At 44.7% G+C, this 9,256-nt stretch overlaps 1 non-coding gene across 1 annotated transcript; it reads right to left on the bottom strand.

Moving 5' to 3' along the window:
- Positions 1-9,092: 9,092 nt before the first annotated feature.
- On the bottom strand, positions 9,093-9,201 carry LOC136514580 (small nucleolar RNA R71). Its single transcript, XR_010773735.1, has one exon. It is a non-coding gene; the product is annotated as a small nucleolar RNA R71 (small nucleolar RNA).
- Between the last annotated feature and the right edge of the window lie 55 nt (positions 9,202-9,256).

The following is a 9,256-nucleotide window of genomic DNA, read 5'->3' as shown; positions in this document are numbered from 1 at the left end:
TTCATCACACATGTCATTCTGGGCGTCCTGAGATGTTTTGTATAGCATCTCAGGCATCTTAGAACGCATAGACAAAAAAGTAGATATTATGTACTACTCCGGTAGAAATACATCTTACTGCACTAAACCTCCTTGTATTGGTAACATATATACTGATGATGCACCATACATCCCGCTTGTTGCTGCACATGGTTCTCTTTGTTCATTTGATCCCATGTTGATGCTTGAGACCATCACATCTGCAATTAAAAATGTTAAAAGATTTACGGTTGCAGCAATCAGATGTCATCTAGAACAGTGTTTTTCTCTCACAAATTTCTCCAGCATTCCTCCAAACCATCCAAATTCCTTCAGAATTCCTCCAAGCGAACAGACCCTTGAAACTTTGGTGTGTGTAAATGCATTGAAACATGAGCCACGCCATAGCATGTCACTGAACAAAATTGCATAACCTTGTGGGGGTTTTTTTCTTGCCTTGCCTAATGAGTTTGACTAAGCTAACTACATGTCATGATATAGCAGTACACATTTATTTTTATTGACTTGCATGCAAGAAATCATCATATAGGTGTCAAATATAGATCTTACTGAGCTACCTCCAGATTTGCAACAAAAGGCTAAATTGCCTATTTAGGAGTACATTGTTGCCTAACAAATGACACTTAAATTGCCTAACAAATAACACTTAAATTGCCTAAGAAAATGGTTGTGTTTTTCCTTTGCATATGTGTGATCATACCTCGTTGCTGCCATTGGACGCTGGCGCACACACTCCATGAAACCTCTGCCCTCTAGGCATTTGTATGAAGAACTATCCCTGTAAATGCATGCACAAAAAAAAGAGTTGTTGTCATTACATTTATATATAGCAGGAAGCAATGCCTAAAATATGACAATACAACAAGGGCAACTAGCTCAATAATGTACGACATCTTGTATTTCAATGTATGCTTAGAAATCAATAACTCACATTAGGCAAATATGGTAATGTTGTAGTGGATTATATTTTTTAGGCAATTTAAGTGTCATTCATTAGGCAACAATGTCTTCTTAAATAGGCAATTTATGTATTCCGAAAAAGCAAGTATAGTGTCTGTGTTTATTTGCAACCCACGCCCCCAGATGACTAGGAAACTAATAAAACAACTCCACCAACAGGAAACTAAGAAAAAAAGACAGGAATCACGTGGCTGCTCAAGGTGAGATAAATTAATACACATCAATACAGTCCCAAACTGTGATCTAAATGGATGTTGTATATGTTTTACACATATGTTACAAGTGTTTTTATTTTTATGTTGCATATGTTTTGCAATGTCTTTTTTCAAGTGTTTTCAGGTGTTTTTGCAAGTGTTTCAGACGCATGTTAAGTGTTTCATTTGTCTTCAGACGCATGTTACAAATGTTTCATCTAGATATTTCAAAAGTAGATCTAGTGTTGCACATGTTGCAATGTGACTCACTTGCCACCACCTGCCTGCTGCAGCTGCTGGGGCGCCGTGCATGCGTGCGGGAAGCGAAAGGATGGAGCGGTGCACGACTGGTGCTGGAAGCGGAGGGGGAAGCGCATGGAGCGACACGGGTGGCCCCTGCCTAGCGTGGGCAGTGCAGCAGCCGCGGCCGTCCAGACGCGGGCTTCCCATCCGGGCGCTAGTACTGCCCTAAATAAGTGGATGCAAGGCCGAAACAGTTTTGCCCCCTCCAATGATCAGGACGTCCGTCCGGGTGCTAGTACTGCCCTAAACTTTCGGTTTGATAGTTTAGGGACCGGGATGACACGGACTTAACCAGTTTAAGGACCGCTAGCATAATTTACTCAATAATAAAATAGCCTTCAACCGAAACTCACAACACAAAATTAATTAGAGCTTGTTTGGATCTCAACATTCTAAAGTTAGCATCGCAAGTACATTACTATGTGTTAGTGGTTTCATACTCCATCTCATGCAATGCCACGTAGGATTTTTGCTTATGTGGAGGAAAGAGAGAGGTGAGAGAGACGAAAGAGGTCGTTGTTTTCGCGAAACAACCACCTCATGAGCTAAGATTTAGGACTATGAGACAACTATTGTACCACTGAACGAGTTCTTGTTGCCATGCAACTCACAAGTTTACTTTTATTCTATGCATATATTAAGGAATTATGATTTACTACGAGACAACTTAAAAACAACGATTGTATATGTTGTCTATTAAGTCATCTTAAAATTACGTGGCACTACATGAGATCACCTATGAGACAACACTAATATACTTGCATGTTTGGATGCAATTTCGAAGGACCAAATATTAATTAATTTTAAAACTAATTATATAAATAGTGACTAATTAGACGAATCTATTATCACGTCGGAATTTGGTCGCGCCACGTTGCCAACCTTCCACCGCCCGCCATTGGGGCATTGGAGCCTTGGTGGAGTGGCTATTGGGCCGCACCTAGATCAAAGCAGGAATGGGCATGGGCCAGTAAGCTACTACTCTACTCCTAGCCCACTACATTGTCTTTCAGGTTCCACCATTTCCACCATGGTGTGTGTTGACGGTCATTAACATCAATCATAAACCGTTATATATATATATATATATATATATATATATATATATATATAATTCCATCACCAAACATAGGTCTAGGGGTTTAAACTAGTGAATTCCATGAGCTTTGGTGAATCTATGAGTGCAGGAGGATTTCATCAGAAAACTGTTAAGGAGGACCTATTCGTCAAAGTAAATCATGTGAAAGGTCCTTAAATGGCTAAGCGGGGGTGAATAGCCTATAAAAATTCTACAACAACACTTAAGCAACTTGGTTAGATAATTAAACGGCGAAGCGAGTGTTGCGCTAGCTGTCGCGGGGTTGAACCGCGGACAAGCATGTTGTTCGAGTCGGTGTCAGAGTACGGGTCTCCGGTGGCTCGGGTGGACTCAAGAATACGAGAATCACAGAGAGGACGCAACGGTTTATCCTAGTTCGAGCCAATCGATGCTCTACGTCCTGCAGCTGATGATCCTTATGCTCAAAAGCACCCAAAATCAGGGGGTTACAACTAGGGTTGTAGAGAGATTTGGTAGGGGGTTAGCTCGGTGCTAATCCTAAGGTTGCCTCACTGCCGGTGGAGCCTTCCCCTCGTCAGAGAGGAGGAAGACGACGGGATGTGGTGGAGGAGCTCTCAGTGCCCCTCCATGGGTTGCCTTGCTACTCGGTGCTGAGCAAAGGCCAAGGAATGGAATGTCTTCTGATGATCGTTCCTCCTCCTCTCCCCCTTTCCTAGGTCTGACCTTATCCTTTATATAACAAGATAGGTCGGGTACATGGCGATTTGGGGGAGCTAGTTTACGGTCTACATGCGCCAGAGTCTAGGAGGGCCTTGTAGCGATGCACTGTGGACTGTGGCGGTGTCGTAGAGCCGAAGAAGCCTTGGGCGTCGTTCGACTACTCTGTTCTGACACCCTACATGTCAGACTGTGATGGCTTGGACCGGCATCCCCTAGGTGGACCTTCTAGAGTCTTCTTGGCGATGAAGGAGGTCGACTCCAGGGCCTGACATGCAGGCTCGGGAGACCCCAAGCCCCTAGAGGCCGCTGGGAAGTTTTGTCTTCTTGTGTCACGCCCTGTTCTTGACCTTGTCAGGAAAGTGGCCGGCAATGTCATGCCCAAGGGGCAGCGTTAGGGAGCCCCTGAGCCTCGGTAGCTCAGGGCTTGTCTTCTTGTTCCTAGGCCTTAGCTGTCGTTGGTGGTGGGGCAGGAGCTAAGGGCCAGAATGGAGCGTCAGCATAGATCGGGTGCCTTAGGGCTCAAGCGAGCCCCCAAGCCCTAGGCAGAGGTCACGGCAGAATCAGGCCTGCCCGGGTTTCTTCTTAGAGGGTGCGCATGAGCATACCCGATGGGTATAGCCCTTGAGCCTCCAGGCACTCCTGGAGGGGTCAGTCGAGGGGTCTTCTTCGTTCGGGAACCATTGGACCCAAGGCTTAACATACCCATATATTAGGATCTCGTCACTATCCTACTAAAAATGCAAGCCACCTACCAACAATTATAGTTAATTATGATCACTCTGCACTCAAGGGATATGTTGCTACTCTCTACACTAGTTGAGCTAGCTAGAAACTAAATACAACTAAGAAGCTAAGCTACACAACTAGCTACAACTACCACAAGCTCTACACAAAGTAAATACACAATGTAATAAAAGAGAGTGGTAGAGGAGATATACCGCTGTGGTAAGTGATCAATCAATGAATACCAAAGAATACCAAGGAGACAATGATGACACAATGATTTTTCCTCTGAGGTTCACTTGCTTGCCGGCAAGCTAGTCCCCATTGTGGTGATTCACTCACTTGGAGGTTCACACGCTAATAGGCATCACACGCCTAACCAGCAACCAGGTGCCGCACAACCAACACAAGATGAGGATCCACAAACCATGCGTAATCCACTAGAGTTACCTTTCGTGATCTCCCACGGGGAAGGCACAAGAACCCCTCACAAGCTCAATGATCGGAGCCGACAACAATCACCAATAGCCGCTTAACGATCCACCAATCACCGGGCCATCTAGGTGTCAGCAAACACCAAGAGTAACAAGTTCTCCACCAGCCCAAATGGCCCAACTAGTGCCACAAGATGCTAGAACACTAAGCAATGCACTAGAAGCTCTCCAATATCACTCAAAATGATGAAATCAAGTGTACGAGTGGAGTAGTTTGCTCAACTCCCAAAGAGTGTATGCAGGTGTTAGAAGTGCCAAGAGAGTGGCCAAGGCCGGCCACCACCTCTATTTATAAGCCCACAAGCAAATAGACCCGTTACCCCTTTGGAGCAGCTTCTACGAGGTCACTGGTGAAAGGTCCTTGTTTTGGTTTTCGTAAATTGAGTGATAACCTTAGGTGGACTAATATGTGTTTGAGTAAGATACACATGGGTGATTAGTCCACAAGTACATCATGTGTGAGCAACCTATGCCATAGAGGTGAAAATGGCTTGGATTTGTTACAAGGCTCACACATGTGATGAAGGAAGCTCATTGCATATAAGACATGACATGGAGTCATAGTGACTAAGGTGGAGAAGATTCAAGACAAGACTTGGCTTGATGGACCGGTTGCAAGCGTGAAGGGCAAGTTAGGGGCTTTGGAGCGATGGACCGCGTGGCGGTGAAGCTTGAGCAAAACTTGGCGCCAATGGACTGAAGGCAATGGTGAAAAGCAAGTGAGGTCAAGATTGATGAACCAACAAGATCACAGTGATGATATGAAGTGGATCATATCATTTGTGATTGGTTGGTGCATGTGTTGCATCAACATTGGTGGAGATGGAATGGAATGCGCAAGGCAAAGGTATATTTATAGGGCATTTCATTTCATCGGTCATAGGTGTGTAGAGAAGTTTATGACTAGGTTTAGGATAGATGGCCGTACTATCAAGAGAGGGCAAACTTAGTTTGCATATTAGGTCATCTAGTGCCACTTGAGTGATCTAACTTTGCGTTGTTGCTAGGATCGAGTGGCGTGGTGAATTGAGTGATTAACTCCTTAAAAATGGTTATGAAAATGCTAACACACTTGCACATGATTAGTGTACACTTGGTGATATTGGCATATTTGCAAAGGAGAAGTTGATGGAGTTGAATTGGATCAACTTGGAGAAGAGAGAAAGGTTTTTCAGTATGCTCCGAACTTTGTGATGGTCCTTGGATTAGAATTCTGCATTGATCCATTATTCTTTGGATCAAATATGCAAGTGGGATGTGTATCCCTTCGAGTAAGCTTTCCAAAATGTCCAAGATCATCGAAATCGGACTCTAGAGCTAAGAGTTATAGCTATTTTAGTGTTGAAAGGTCTGTGACCGGACTCTGCAACCGAACGCGTCTGGTCAACACCTGTGAGTTCGGTCACAGAGTCCGGTTAGTGTTTCTTTCATGTGCAAAAGCGACTGGATGCTAGGAGAGTCCGGTTAGTGATGACCCGACACGTCCGATCATCAAAAGAGCTCTCTGGAACCTCTTTGGAAGTGACCAGACTCTAGGAGAGTCAAGTTCGGTCATAGGAGAAAGGGGAGTCCGACCAGTTGTGCAGAGACACGTTGGTGACCGGACTCAGTCTCGGCACGTTTGGTCGCTGGACCTAGGAGCGTGCGGTCAGGAGTATGTGCGTGTGAGAGCTAGCTATTGGCGAGCAACGGTCATCTTCGAATGGCTAGTACACATGGCCCATGAGCAGCGACCGGACTCTACGACCTGCACATCCGGTCACTGCAGCAGCGAGTTCGGTCAGTACAAAAAGTACCTAGTGAAGGGGGTAACGACAATTGTAGCCTTTGGGGAAATAAAAGGAGTGTGTGGATGGCTTTGGCACATGCTTGGCAACCTTGGGACTTAGTGTCCATGCTTGGGGAGTGCTAGAAGAGCCTCTAACTCACTTGTGCTTGCAAGAGTGCGAATCAATTGCGAGGGAGTGATTCTAGCGCGATTGCATTGAGAGATTGCATCGAGTGGCACTAGGTGATTGAGTTGCAAGCTGGTGGTGCTTGTTACTCTTAGAGGCTGCCACCTCCTAGATGGCTTGGTGGCGGTCTCTGTCAAAGCACGCAAGGAAGATTGTGCGGTGCTCTGAAGAAGGGATTGTGAGGGGTACCGTGCTCACCTCACAGGAGCCGCGAAGAGTAACACTAGTAGAGTGTGTCATTGAGCTACCTTCACTTGTGGGTAGGTTCTTGTAGTGCCCAACGTGTGGGCTTGGTGGGTGATGCCAATTAGCCATCGAACCACCAAGTGAGCGATCGACACAACGAGGATAAGCGTGTTGGCAAGCACGTGAACCTCAGGAGAAAAATCACCGTGTCAACATTGTTCTTCCCATTGGTTTGCATCCCCATTTCACAAGCTTGTATTTACTTTCTTGTACTTTGTGCTTATGTAGTTGCTCTTGTAATTAGTTTGCTTGTGTAGCTTGCTAGTTACCTTCTTGCTTGTGTAGCATAGAAGTAGCTCCCATGCGCAACTAATTTGGCTTGAATAGTCGTTAGTTGCATTGTGTTGACGGTCACTAACACCTATTTTGACCATCAACATTCCACACAAAAGCATGATACAAGTGATGTAAATCATCATCACATGTGTAGAATTTTGTTTAAATTTCACCTAGTTCCACTTGTGCTTATAGAATTATTTGTATGCAAGAAATATGGCAAAAATAGGCCAAAATGGTGATAAACATGGACAAAGCAAGCAAGTAGGACATGGCAGGGCCTCCTAGGCCCACAGGCTAGCGCCGCCTGGTGCCACCTAGGCACCGCTCGGCCCCACCAAGTGCCAACTTATCACTTTGCCATGTCACCAATCCATGGCAGCTCCTCTAGAAGCAATACCAAGCGTTGATTCAAGTTGGTTCCAACCAATGGTCACGATGAAGAGGCCATGGATCCATGGGCCCATTTTCATAGATGTGGAGCCTCACCAACTGACTTACCGGCCAAGTTTCACCACGTGTTGTCTTCACAACCGTCATTGAGGAGCAACCAACACCCTTGGATGCAAAGGTGGTGCATCTAAGGGCCAATCGGCACCCTCCTAGCGCCGCTCAGCGCCCTAGGTCCTCCACCGACCTTGCCACTGCCTACAAATACCCCCCATGCCTCTCTACACTATAAATAGAGGGTGTGGAGCTCGGTGGAAGGATGCCCCATTCAATTCCAAGCTCTCCAAGCTTCTCTTAGCTTTCTTGCTTAGCATTAGCTATAGAGTAGTAGCCTAGTAGTGGAGTAGAGCAAGAGGGAAGTTGCTCTTAGAGTCTGAAGAGTCTTCTGGGTCTGATATAGCTCCTTTGTAATTCTTTCATTTCAGCATTTACTTTATTCAGTATTATTTAAGTACTTTATTCTAGTATTATTACTTTGCTTTACTTTAAGTACTTAGTCATTAGTGTTCATTAGTGAGCTTAGGTGCTTGTTGTTTGATATTAGTAGCATAGGTTATCTTATAATTAGTAGTCTTTCGTTAGTACTGGTTCCACCGTCTGGTTAGGGTGCTTTGATCTCATTTCATCGGAGCTCGGATCGAAGTAGTAGTTTATAGATTAAACGTGGTGCTTAGGTTATAGATTACTTGCGGATACGGCTAGGCCTTAGGAAGATTGTGGTAGGTGACAAGTGGTGATAGCCTTGTCCATCCTCTATATTCCACCATGATAGGTCTAGTTATTAAATCGTAAGGGCAGACCTTGTCTATTTAACTCTCCTAGTTGGTAGGCGGGTTGTGCCCGAAGTACTATCACATTTCTCCTAGTCATCTGTTTACCCTTAGTTATTAGAAAGATAAATCGCTCGCTCTCCCACCTAGCTATCTCTAGGTTAGCTTGTATTTAGTAGTTTAGTTTAGGTAGTTTACATTCATCCTTCACTATCATTCACCTATCTAGGATTAACTTTAGCCTTCTTTTAGCAAATCCTAGTTCAATTATAAATTTTAGCCTTCTGCCTTCCTATGGGATAAATTATAAATTCGACACTCGGTACTCACCGAGCGAAGTGCTACGTGATAGTTCTGTGCGCTTGCAGAATCCTCCAATAGTCGTTAAGAAGTATCAACAAGCATTTCTGGCGCTGTTGCCGGGGAAGACAACTGGCCTTGAATTTATAAGGCTAGATTTGTTAGCTAGGTTATTTTTAGTTATCCTAAGTAGTTTATCCTTTCTTCCTCAAATCCTATCACTACCCTCTACGACCATGGGCGACAAGTCCATTCATGATTTTTTCTGCACCCTCGGCTGCTAATGTAGCCACCTGACCCAATGTTATCAATGGGGACGCTAACTTTGAGCTTAAGCCAGTGTTAATTATGATGGTTCAAGCTAGGCCATTTTGTGGGAAAGCCCACGAGGATGCAAATGCTCATCTCCAACATTTCTTGGAGATTTGTAGCACCTTCACCATTAAGGGAGTGAGCCAAGAGGCTATACGTCTTCTGCCTTTTGCCTTTCTCTTTGTTAGGAAAGGCTAAGCAATGGTTTTACTCTAACCGCAATGCTAGTAGATACCTAGGACAAGTGTTCCAACGCTTTTCTAGTCAAGTTTTTCCCTATGGAAAGACTAATGCTCTACACAATAAAATCTCTAGTTTTCAACAACTAGCAGATGAATCGATTCCCAAAGCTTGGGAATGAATGCAAGAGTACGTCTCTACATGCCCACACCATGGCATGGAAGACTAGCTTTTGATCCAGAACTTCTACCATGGATTAGTGTCGTTAGATAGG

The sequence above is a fragment of the Miscanthus floridulus genome, chromosome 16 (genome assembly GCF_019320115.1).
Source record: "Miscanthus floridulus cultivar M001 chromosome 16, ASM1932011v1, whole genome shotgun sequence".
NCBI lineage: Eukaryota > Viridiplantae > Streptophyta > Magnoliopsida > Poales > Poaceae > Miscanthus > Miscanthus floridulus.
Note: the sequence above shows the minus strand (reverse complement) of the source record. Positions and strands in the feature narration are given on the sequence as shown.